Here is a 10,020-nt window from a genome sequence, read left to right as displayed (position 1 = left end):
AGGTACGTAAATACAGTAACTACAATTAATATTCTTTTTTGTTTTATTGAAACTTCAATCATTAGTGTCCTTCCCTCATTATCTGCATAAATTTGGGGTTTAACCTTTCCTTTATATAAACTGCTATCCCTCTTTTCTTAGATTCTGCCAATGCTACAAATAATTTTCCTAATTTGGAGGCTTCCAAGAAGCCACTTTTTCCTTTTGGGATATGCACTTCTTGTAAGCATACTATTTCCATATTCAATTTTTGAAGTTTAGTAATTATTTGTCTTAATTTTATCAGTGCATTCAATCCGTTTATGTTAATTGATATTAAATTTACCTCCTCCTCCATTAAATTACTTATTTGTCCTTGCTTCTTTTTTTAGTTTTACTTCCCTTTGCTGTCTTGTTCTTACCCCTTCTCTGTCCTGGTTTTCCGTATCTAACTGCTCTCTTGATTCTCGGGCTGGTTCGTTTTCTTCTATCTGTTGTTCTTCCTGACTCTTTGTTTCTAACTCCACTCTACTGTCTAATTCTTCCCCAAAACATTGCTCATAAAATTCCTGGGCCTTTTCTACCATATCCACTCTTATTTTTTTATCTTCCCAGGTTATCAACATACCCTCTGGTATTAACCAGTGGAACATTATTCTATGTTTAATCAGTTTAGAAGAGAGGAATTGATAATTCCTATGTTGATCATGGATTCTTTTTGGTAATTGTTTAAGTGTTATAATTTCTTTTCCTTTATAAGTCAATTAGTTTTCTCTTGTCTTTCTATAAATTTCATCACGTACTGATTTCTTTGTGAATCTAACATGAATTTCACGTAGTCTGTGTTGTTTCGCGTAATTTGTGTATACTTGATATACTTCGTCAATACTATTCCATAGTTCCTGTTTATCCATGTTCAGGGGCTCTGCTAGAATTTCCACCATGAGTTTATAGAAATCCTCCTCTCTATTCTCTACTATGTTTTGAAATCTTAGGTAGTGGGAGGATCTCTCCAACTCAAGATGTATTATTGTTTCTTCCAGCTCCTTATTCACTGCTATCCATCTCTCCTCCACAGCTTTCAATTTCTTTTCGGTTCTTTCTGCTCTTGCCTCTACTACTTTTATTTTTTGTTCATTATTTGCTATTGATTCCTGAATCTTTTCCATTCTGTCATCTAATTTCTTTATGTCTCCCTTCACCTCACACATTTCCCCTTTCATTTCTTCATGATTATTATTAATAGATTCCTGCATTTTCAACATAACTTCTTGAATCATGTTCAGTGAGGTTTGCATGTTTTGTACAGTTGATGCTGATCCTAATTTTTCAGTGGTTGGCATATCTGTTATTAATTTCTGACCTGCAGGTGAGGCCATCATAGAAATGGTCTTTTTTACTGTTTTTGTGACAGCAGTTGTATTTGACATTTTAATTTTTTGGAGGAGACTATTCCACAACACCATATATATCTAATTTACTACTCCAGTCTGTGTCTATATCTCGTTCTATCTCTAGTCTTTCTTCCTAAACTTATTATAATACAAATACAATTACAACCTAAATCAATACAGTATAATTTATAATTTACTTAATCACAACTAATTGTATCAATCTATTTTCTATATCCAATTAATTGTATAAAGCACCATTCTGTATTTACTATTCATAATCAATATTTACTTAATAATCTCAGTCCACAATTATTTTCGAATCTATAGTAGTAAGAGAAACATAGATGTATTTAAATTATTTAACAATATCTAAAGAGAAAAGATAAGAGGGACCAATAAGTTATAAAGAAGGAAAGGGAAACCACAAAAGGGTAACAAAGAGTGTAACTACTGTATGTTTAGTATTATCTATATTAAATCTCAAATATCAGGTTCCAGGATTAAATTAAGTATTAAATCCAAAGTTCCATATAAATGTCACAGGGGTATGTTAAAAGTCTATTACCAATCCATATGCTTGATTTATTTGATGTCTCCAGTCCATAAATCTTCCTCCAAAGTACCAATGTTCGTTCTTTCTCAGTCTCAGTCACAGTTCCTTTTTTTCCACTTCTCTCCTATATCCCGTTCTCCAAGCTTGAAAATGGCAGCTTCCTCCAATTTGCCCAGTCACTGTCCCTTCGCTACACTTCCTGTGTCTCTTATCTCCAAAAGTAATTATTTCCTTCTTTCTCTGATCCGTTCGTCACCTCCGCACACCCTCAACACTTTCTCACAGTCTCAGTCTCAGTTCCAACTTTCTGTTTGATCTTCTCAACAATCCAATCCCTCTCAACACCGCTCGTAAAGCACTTTCACTCTCTGTCTGTCTTCCTTCCGTTCCCACTGCTGAGGCACCACTTTTTACTCTTTGGAGACTCACTTTATTCCTCGTCTGCAATCTCCACAATTTCACTGAGATAGTTCAGATATTTCGCCACTTATAAAACTTTCGTCGATGCTTCTTGTTGCTTCTCAATGTTCTGCTTCCTCATTATATATTCGGGCCGTCACGTCTCCGGACCTGGCTCTGACAGCCAGTTTCTTCCACGCCGGATTTGGGGGGTTCCACCCTCCGTGGTGGGGGATCGCCCTTCTCCCCACCACCTCTGAGCTATCCCCTTTCGATCGCTGTCCTCTCCAAGGTTCAGCTTTACCGTTACTGGCTTTCAGACATGGAAAATCGGGCAAAAGAAGCGGAGCCTCCAATCCTTTGCACCGCACCAGCGTGACGGTAACCACAGAAGTCCTTCTGTGCTGTTTCAAAGTGTCTTCTGAAGCCACGTCTAGTGCCAGGGTTTGTGGTGCTTCCTTCCTCTTATTTCTCTCTCTCTTTCTCTCTCTCTCCCTTCCTTCCTCTTTCTTTCTTTCTCGTCTTTCTTTCTTTGTCTCTTTCTCTTTCTTTCTTGTCTCTCTCTCTCTCCCTCTTTTTCTTTCTTTCTTTCTTGTCTCTCTCTTTTCTCGCTCTCTCTGTCTCTTCCTTCTTTCCTCTTTCTTTCTCTTCCTCTTTCTTTCTCGCTTTCTCTTTCTTTCTCTTTCTTCTCTCTCTCTCTTTTTTTTCTCTCTCTCTCCCTTCCTCTTCCTTCTTCTTTCTTTCTTTCTTTCTTTCTTTCTTTCTTTCTTTCTTTCTTTCTTTCTCTTTCTTTCTTTCTTTTCTCTCTCTCTCTCACAAACACACACCCCTGGTCTGGGCACATAGCTCTTCACGATGGAACCCTTCCCAGGGAGCAAGGCATGATGAACTGATCCGGCAAGCTCCAGAGCAGTGGCAGCAGCGGGAGAAGGAAGAAAGCGAGCGGCGGCGGTGCTCCAGGAGGGCAGGTGGATATCCGGGACACCTGCCCTCCCTCCAAGAGTGCAGCCGCCACCATCCCACTCAGCCCCAGTGCAGCAGCTGCATTTCCCCAAGATCCGCCCACCCAACTGCTGGCTGGGCTGGGCCGGAAGTGGCGCATCTCCCGTCATGGGCTGGATGTGTGACCCGACCTCGGAAGGCAAGCAGGCATGGGGGACCTCCAGGAAGGCCACGTGGAAGACAGGCAAGCATGGCAGGGCCATGGGGAAGGGAGTAGGTTGCTAGCTCCCTTCCCCGTGGCCGGGCGGCCCCAACATGCTTGCCTGCCTTCCATGCGGCCTTCCCAGCGTCCCCGTAGCCAGGCCCACTTGCTGGCTACGGGGACGCTGGGAAGGCCGCATGGAAGGCAGGCAAGCATGTCGGGGCCGCCCAGCTGCAGGGAAGGAAGTAGGGGAGGCCTTCGCAACCGGGCCTGGCCATGGGGACCTCCAGGAAGGCTGCGTGGAAGGCAGGGAAGCATGGCAGGGCCATGGACCATGGGGAAGGGAGTAGGGGAGGCAGGCTGGGATGGTGAGGGGAGGCAGGGGTAGCTAGCTAGGCCGCGACTCGCAGGCTTACCTGGCAGGCAGATCAGGGCCGCTCAGTTGGGCCACAGTGCTTCAGGCAGGCAGGCAAGCTGCAGAGCAGAGACTGTGCACAAGCGAGGACCCACACAGTAGAAGTGAGGATTTGGGAAAACAACATCAAAATAACGAAATCAGTAACCTACAAGGAAAACCAATACAAAATGTGGTATAGGTGGCACCTTGCCCCCTCGAGGCTAGCACAAATGTACCCTAATTTGGATCCGAATTGTTGGAAATGTAAACAGGCCCGAGAAACTTATTATCATGTATGGTGGCTATGTCCCAAAATTAAGGTATTCTGGGGGAAAATCAGAATTTGGATATCACAAATTACAGGAGAAGAAATAGAATTAGACCCAGAGATTTTTTTATTAGGAATATATAAACAAAATATCAGAAAAGAAATGACATATTTGATACATCATATAATTACGGCGGCCAGAATAGCAATTGCACAAGTTTGGAAGACCGATCATTTGCCGACTGATCAGCAGTTAATACAAAAGATATATGCATGTGTGGAATCAGATCAACTAACACTGAAATTAAAGGATAAGGAAAGCTCAAAGTATTTTAAGGTATGGGACAAGTGGTACGATTGGATTAAGCGAAAAGAAAGTGGATAAGGATATACGTAGTAAACCATATAGATAATCATAATGAGTACTAAATTTTACCTTTCTTTAATAGTGAATTTTAAATTGAGAACTGATAATTGAGAGGGTATTTCCATGCTTACTTCATATAAATACCAACAACGACTTCACCGTCAGGAAAATGAATATGGGACTAGGTTAAGAAATATATAATGTGTAAAGAAGAAGAATATATATAGATATGTAAAAGAATAGAAATGAAATGTCAAATATATGATATGATCTATGTATATGAATATCTTATTATTGTTTTAATTGTTTTTATAATTGTTTGATAATTTAATAAAGTTTTTTTAAAATTTAAAAAAAAAAAAGAAGTGAGGAGTGACTGGGCGGGGTGAGTGGCGACTGGGCGACCGGTTCAGGGACGTAGCCAGCCAGTGGTTGCTACCGGTTCGGCAACCCAGGCCAAATGTCTGCTACCGGTTCGCATGAACTGGCTGAATACCACCTCTGATGTGTGGGTTGGCAAAACATACACTGTGTGCACAATTAGGCAAGTTTTATTTTGGAGGATTAATTTCATTATTGAACAACTACAGTGCTCTCAGTCAATCCAAAATGTTAATAAACCTCAAAGCTGAATATTTAAGAAAGTAAAAGTGAGGTTTTGGCTTTCTTAGGAGAATATGTGCGCACAATTATTGGGCAACTATTGGTGTGCAGAATTATGCAACTAAATGAAAAATGAAAATTTTTCCCATCTCATTTATTTTCATATGTTAAAGTGAGAATAATAAACAACTCAAAATTTACAAATAAACATTTCTGACAGTTCTAAAAAAAAAAAAATCAGTGACCAATATAGCCACCCTTCTTTTCAATAACAGTCATAAGCCTTCCATTCATGGAGTCTGTCAGTTTCTTGATCTGTTGACGATCAACTTTTTGTGCAGCAGCAACCACAGTCTCTCAGACACTGTTCAGAGAGGTGTACCGTTTTCCTTCACTATAAATCTCCCATTTAAGAAGGGCCGACAAGTTCTCAATAGGGTTTAGGTCAGGTGAGGAAAGGGTGGCCATGTCATTATCCTTTCATCTTTAAGGCCTTTACTGGCTAGTCACACAGTGGAGTACTTTGATGCATGTGATGGAGCATTGTCCTGCATAAAAATCATGGTCTTCTTGAAAGATGCAGACTTTTTCCTGTACCGCTGCTTGAAGAAAGTGTCTTCTAAAAACTGGCAGTAGGTTTGGGAGTTGATTTTGAGTCCATCTTCAACCACAAAAGGTCCAACTAGCTCATCTTTAATAATACCAGCCCATACCAGTACCCCACCTCCACCTTGCTGGCATCTGAGTCGAAGTGGAGCTCTGTGCCCATTACTGATCCAGCCACTGGCCCATCCATCTGGTCCATCAAAAGTCAGTCTCATCAGTCCATAAAACCCTTGAAAAATCTGTCCTCAGATATTTCTTGGCCCAGTCTTGCTGTTTCAACATATGTGTCTTGTTCAGTGGTGGTCAGGTTTCAGCCTTCCTTACCTTGGCCATGTCTCTGAGCACTGAACACCTTGTACTTCTGGGCACTCCAGGTAGGTTGCAGTTCTGGAATATGACAGCACTTGAGGATAATGGGTTCCTGGTAGCTTCACGTTTGATTCTTCTCAGATCTTTGGCAGTTAATGTGCATCTTTTTTTTCCCAACACATTTCTTGCAACCCTGTTGACTATTTGCAACAAAACGTTTGATGGTTCTGTGATCACACCCCAATATCTTAGTAATTTCAAGAGTGCTGCATCCCTCTGAAAGACCTTTTACAATTTTTTGGCCCATTTTGCCTGAGGAAAAGAAGCTGCCTAATAATTATGCACACCTTGATATAGGGTGTTGATTTCCTTAGTCCACACCCTCCCTCATTACACAAATACACATCACCTGATCTGCTTATATCCACTAAGCATTTAGGTTTATACAGCTTGGAGGTGGAAAATATGTATACAAAGGATGATGTCAAAATACTCAATTGTGCACACAGTGTATGTGGACACACCTCTAGCGCAGTACAGTTAATAACTATGTTCTGGTCTTCTGCAATTTGTTAAGTTGGTGATATTTTGGACACATGTATCCTAATGCAATATAATACAGAAATATTTTACATTACATTAGTGTCCATACAAAAGATTACTGCAGTACCCTGAGAGATCATCAGTCATTCTTAGACTATAGGTTAGGGATAGGATAGGATAGGATAGGATAGGATAGGATAGGATAGGATAGGATAGGATAGGATAGGATAGGATAGGATAGGATAGGATAATTTTTTATTGGCCAAGTGTGATTGGACACAAGGAATTTGTCTTGGTGCATATGCTCTCAGTGTACATAAAAAGACAAGATACGTTCATCAAGAATCATAAGGTACAACACTTAATGATAGTCATAGGGTACAAATAAGCAATCGGGAAACAATATCAATATAAGTCGTAAGGATACAAGCAACAAAGTTACAGTCATACAGTCATAAGTGGAAGGAGATGGGTGATGGGAACGATGAGAAGATTAATAGTAATGCAGATTTAGTAAATAGTTTGACAGTGTTGAGGGAATTATTTGTTTAGCAGAGTGATGGCATTTGGGGAAAAAACTGTTCTTGTGTCTAGTTGTTCTGGTGTGCAGTGCTCTATAGCATCGTTTTGAGGGTAGGAGTTGAAACAGTTTATGTCCAGGATGCGAGGGGTCTGTAAATATTTTTACAACCCTCTTTTTGACTCGTGCAGTATACAGGTTGTTAGGAAATGATTTTACCTAACTTGTTGGGTTGGCAATATATAAACCATGAATATATCTTTAAGACTGCTGTGTTGCTGTATTGCATCATACTGTGTCCTGATTGGTTAGCTCTGTAGCCAATGTCCTTAAAAGGGAGCTAGAAACCTGGTTTGTTTCTCTTTGCTTCTTTTGCTAATAACTTTACTGTTTTTGCTGTGTTTGCTACTGTTTGCAACTGTTTATCATGTATGACTACAACGACTGGTAAGAAGACTTTGTTATTGGATTATCCCTGGACTATTGTTTTACTATCTACTGCTTTATCTGTGTATGACCTGGACTGTTTATTGGACTGTGCCTTACTATTTCCTGAAAGTAAACACAACTCAGTGTATCTCTGTGTTGGCTGTGTTATTCCTAACTACTCTCAATCGCTTTTCATGTGCATACCCTTGCTACTCATGGGTTGCTCTGTGAATTCCTTAACTTTGGTTATGGGCCCAGAATATTGAGAGTTAGTGTGAATACACAGTACCATATCCAGAAAGCTGTTTTTGTGGTTTATTGTCCAAGTGAAGATGGCACAAGAACAGTCCACCAGCATATCTCTGATAACCCAGTTGGATGGAACAAACTACATTTCCTGGTCTATGAAGTGCAGCCTACTTCTGCGTAAAGAAGGACTATGGGCTGTAGTTCATGATCCACCAGATGTAACTGCTTCGAATCCATCCGACGATGAAGATGCAAAGAAAATTTAACCGGGATAATGAAAGGGCTCTTTGTATAATCGGACTGACACTGAATGGCCAGCAGCTAGTCCATATTTGTGGTGAGGAGTCTGCTGCCAAGTGTTGGGACACTCTGAAGAGGATTTATGTTCGTGATAGTGTGGGTGCACACATACACCTTACACGTAAACTGTTTAGAGCTCATCTTCTGAAAGGTGGAGATATGTTTGCTCATCTGGAGTTTATGAAAGGTGTTCTGAATTGAGAACGGCGGATAAGAGACCAAGATAAGCAACACGGTTTATTCACAGCAACAAGCACAAGGGTTAAAATGTAACCTAACATCGGTCGTGCGCAGCCGCTATTTATATTGCAGCTGGGCTCGCATGGCCAATAAAACACTTTAAAACATTCACACCTCCCGCCGGCCGAGCTATCAGCTCAGCCGATCAGGAAGCCTCCCGTTGCTGGGCGGCCGCTCATCAGATCGTAACACTCCTCCCCCTTTAGATAGTACAATAATCGTCCAGATAACCCGGGCGCCTACATATACGCCCGGACCGGCGCAAATCGCCGTCCAAGCGATCAGGGGGTGACACCGTCTCCGGTACTTCCTGAGATGTCATAGATGGAGGTAGCTGGTCTGAAGACGGTGGAATATTTGATGATCATGCAAGAACATCTACAGGTACCTCTGGCAATGAAGGAGCTGTAATTACAACAGGTGAATGTGAAGACCCCAACGACGGAGCCTCTAGAGTACTATCGTCCACCGGATCAGCCGTCGGAAGTGCACCAAACATATCCGGCTCCTCGTTACCCCGGGTCCGAGCCGTAATGCGACTCCTTAGCTGGTCTATATGGCGCCGCCAGGTCCAGCCATCCTCAAGTTTGACCCTGTAAGAACGGGGTCCCGTGACTAAAATAATATGTCCAGGAAGCCACAAAGGATCACTCCCATAATTCCTGGCATAAACGCCATCACCAACCCCGAACACCCGGGGCCGGCTAGAGGAATCCACGGGTGCCTCAGGTGTATAGTCCGGATGTAGCCTATCTAACACAGTCCTTAGGCGCCGGCCCATAAGAAGTTCGGCCGGGCTATGATTGGATACCGGGCACGGGGTCGAGTGCTGCGCCAAAAGGTACCGCTCCACCTTCTCTTGCCAATCACCGGGGCCGAAACGGGCCAAAGCATCCTTGGCCGAGCGGACGGCCCTCTCCGCCCGGCCGTTACTGGACGGATGATAAGGTGCCACTAAGGCGTGACGAATACCCAACCCCATCAAAAACATCTGAAATGCTGCCAAAACAAATTGGGGTCCATTGTCCGAGACAATTACATCGGGAAGTCCATGTGTGGCGAATATGTTACGGAGAGCCTTGCTCACAACGTCCGACGTGGTTGATGCCATACGAACAACCTCCACCCATTTAGAATACGCATCAACCACGATTAGAAAAGTCTGGCCCTGAACCGGCCCTGCTAGATCTATATGCAGCCTGGACCACGGATTCCTGGGTATCTCCCATTCCCTAGGTGTGGCAGCCGGGGGCCCTGGCCGGGATGACTGACAAACTTGACACCTTGCTACCCAATCTATGATGGCCTGATCAAGCTTAGGCCACCAAACATAACTACGGCCTAAGGCCTTCATTCTCTCGATACCGGGATGGCTATCGTGCAGCCGTTTCAGAATAGTTGGCCGCAATACAGGGGGAACCACCACTCGGCAGCCCCACAAAAGGCACCCCCGGGAAATAGAAAGCTCGTGTTGGCGAATGGAATATGGCTTAACCTCCGTGGGTAACGGCCCACGCGGCCATCCCCTACACACCCAATCCATGACCTGTACAAGGGTAGGGTCCTTAGCGGAGTGTTTAGCTACATCCGCAGCCGTCACAAGGGAAGGAACATCATCTATCAAAAGAACCAGCTGGTCCAGAACGGGATCCTCTACGGCCAAAGGAAGGGGGCAGCGGCTAAGGCCGTCCGCATTTCCCAAGGCACTCCCGGGGCGATA

This window comes from Pituophis catenifer, unplaced genomic scaffold (genome assembly GCF_029215685.1).
Source record: "Pituophis catenifer annectens isolate HBS135680 unplaced genomic scaffold, rPitCat1.0.hap2 SCAF_5, whole genome shotgun sequence".
Lineage (NCBI taxonomy): Eukaryota > Metazoa > Chordata > Lepidosauria > Squamata > Colubridae > Pituophis > Pituophis catenifer.
Note: the sequence above shows the minus strand (reverse complement) of the source record.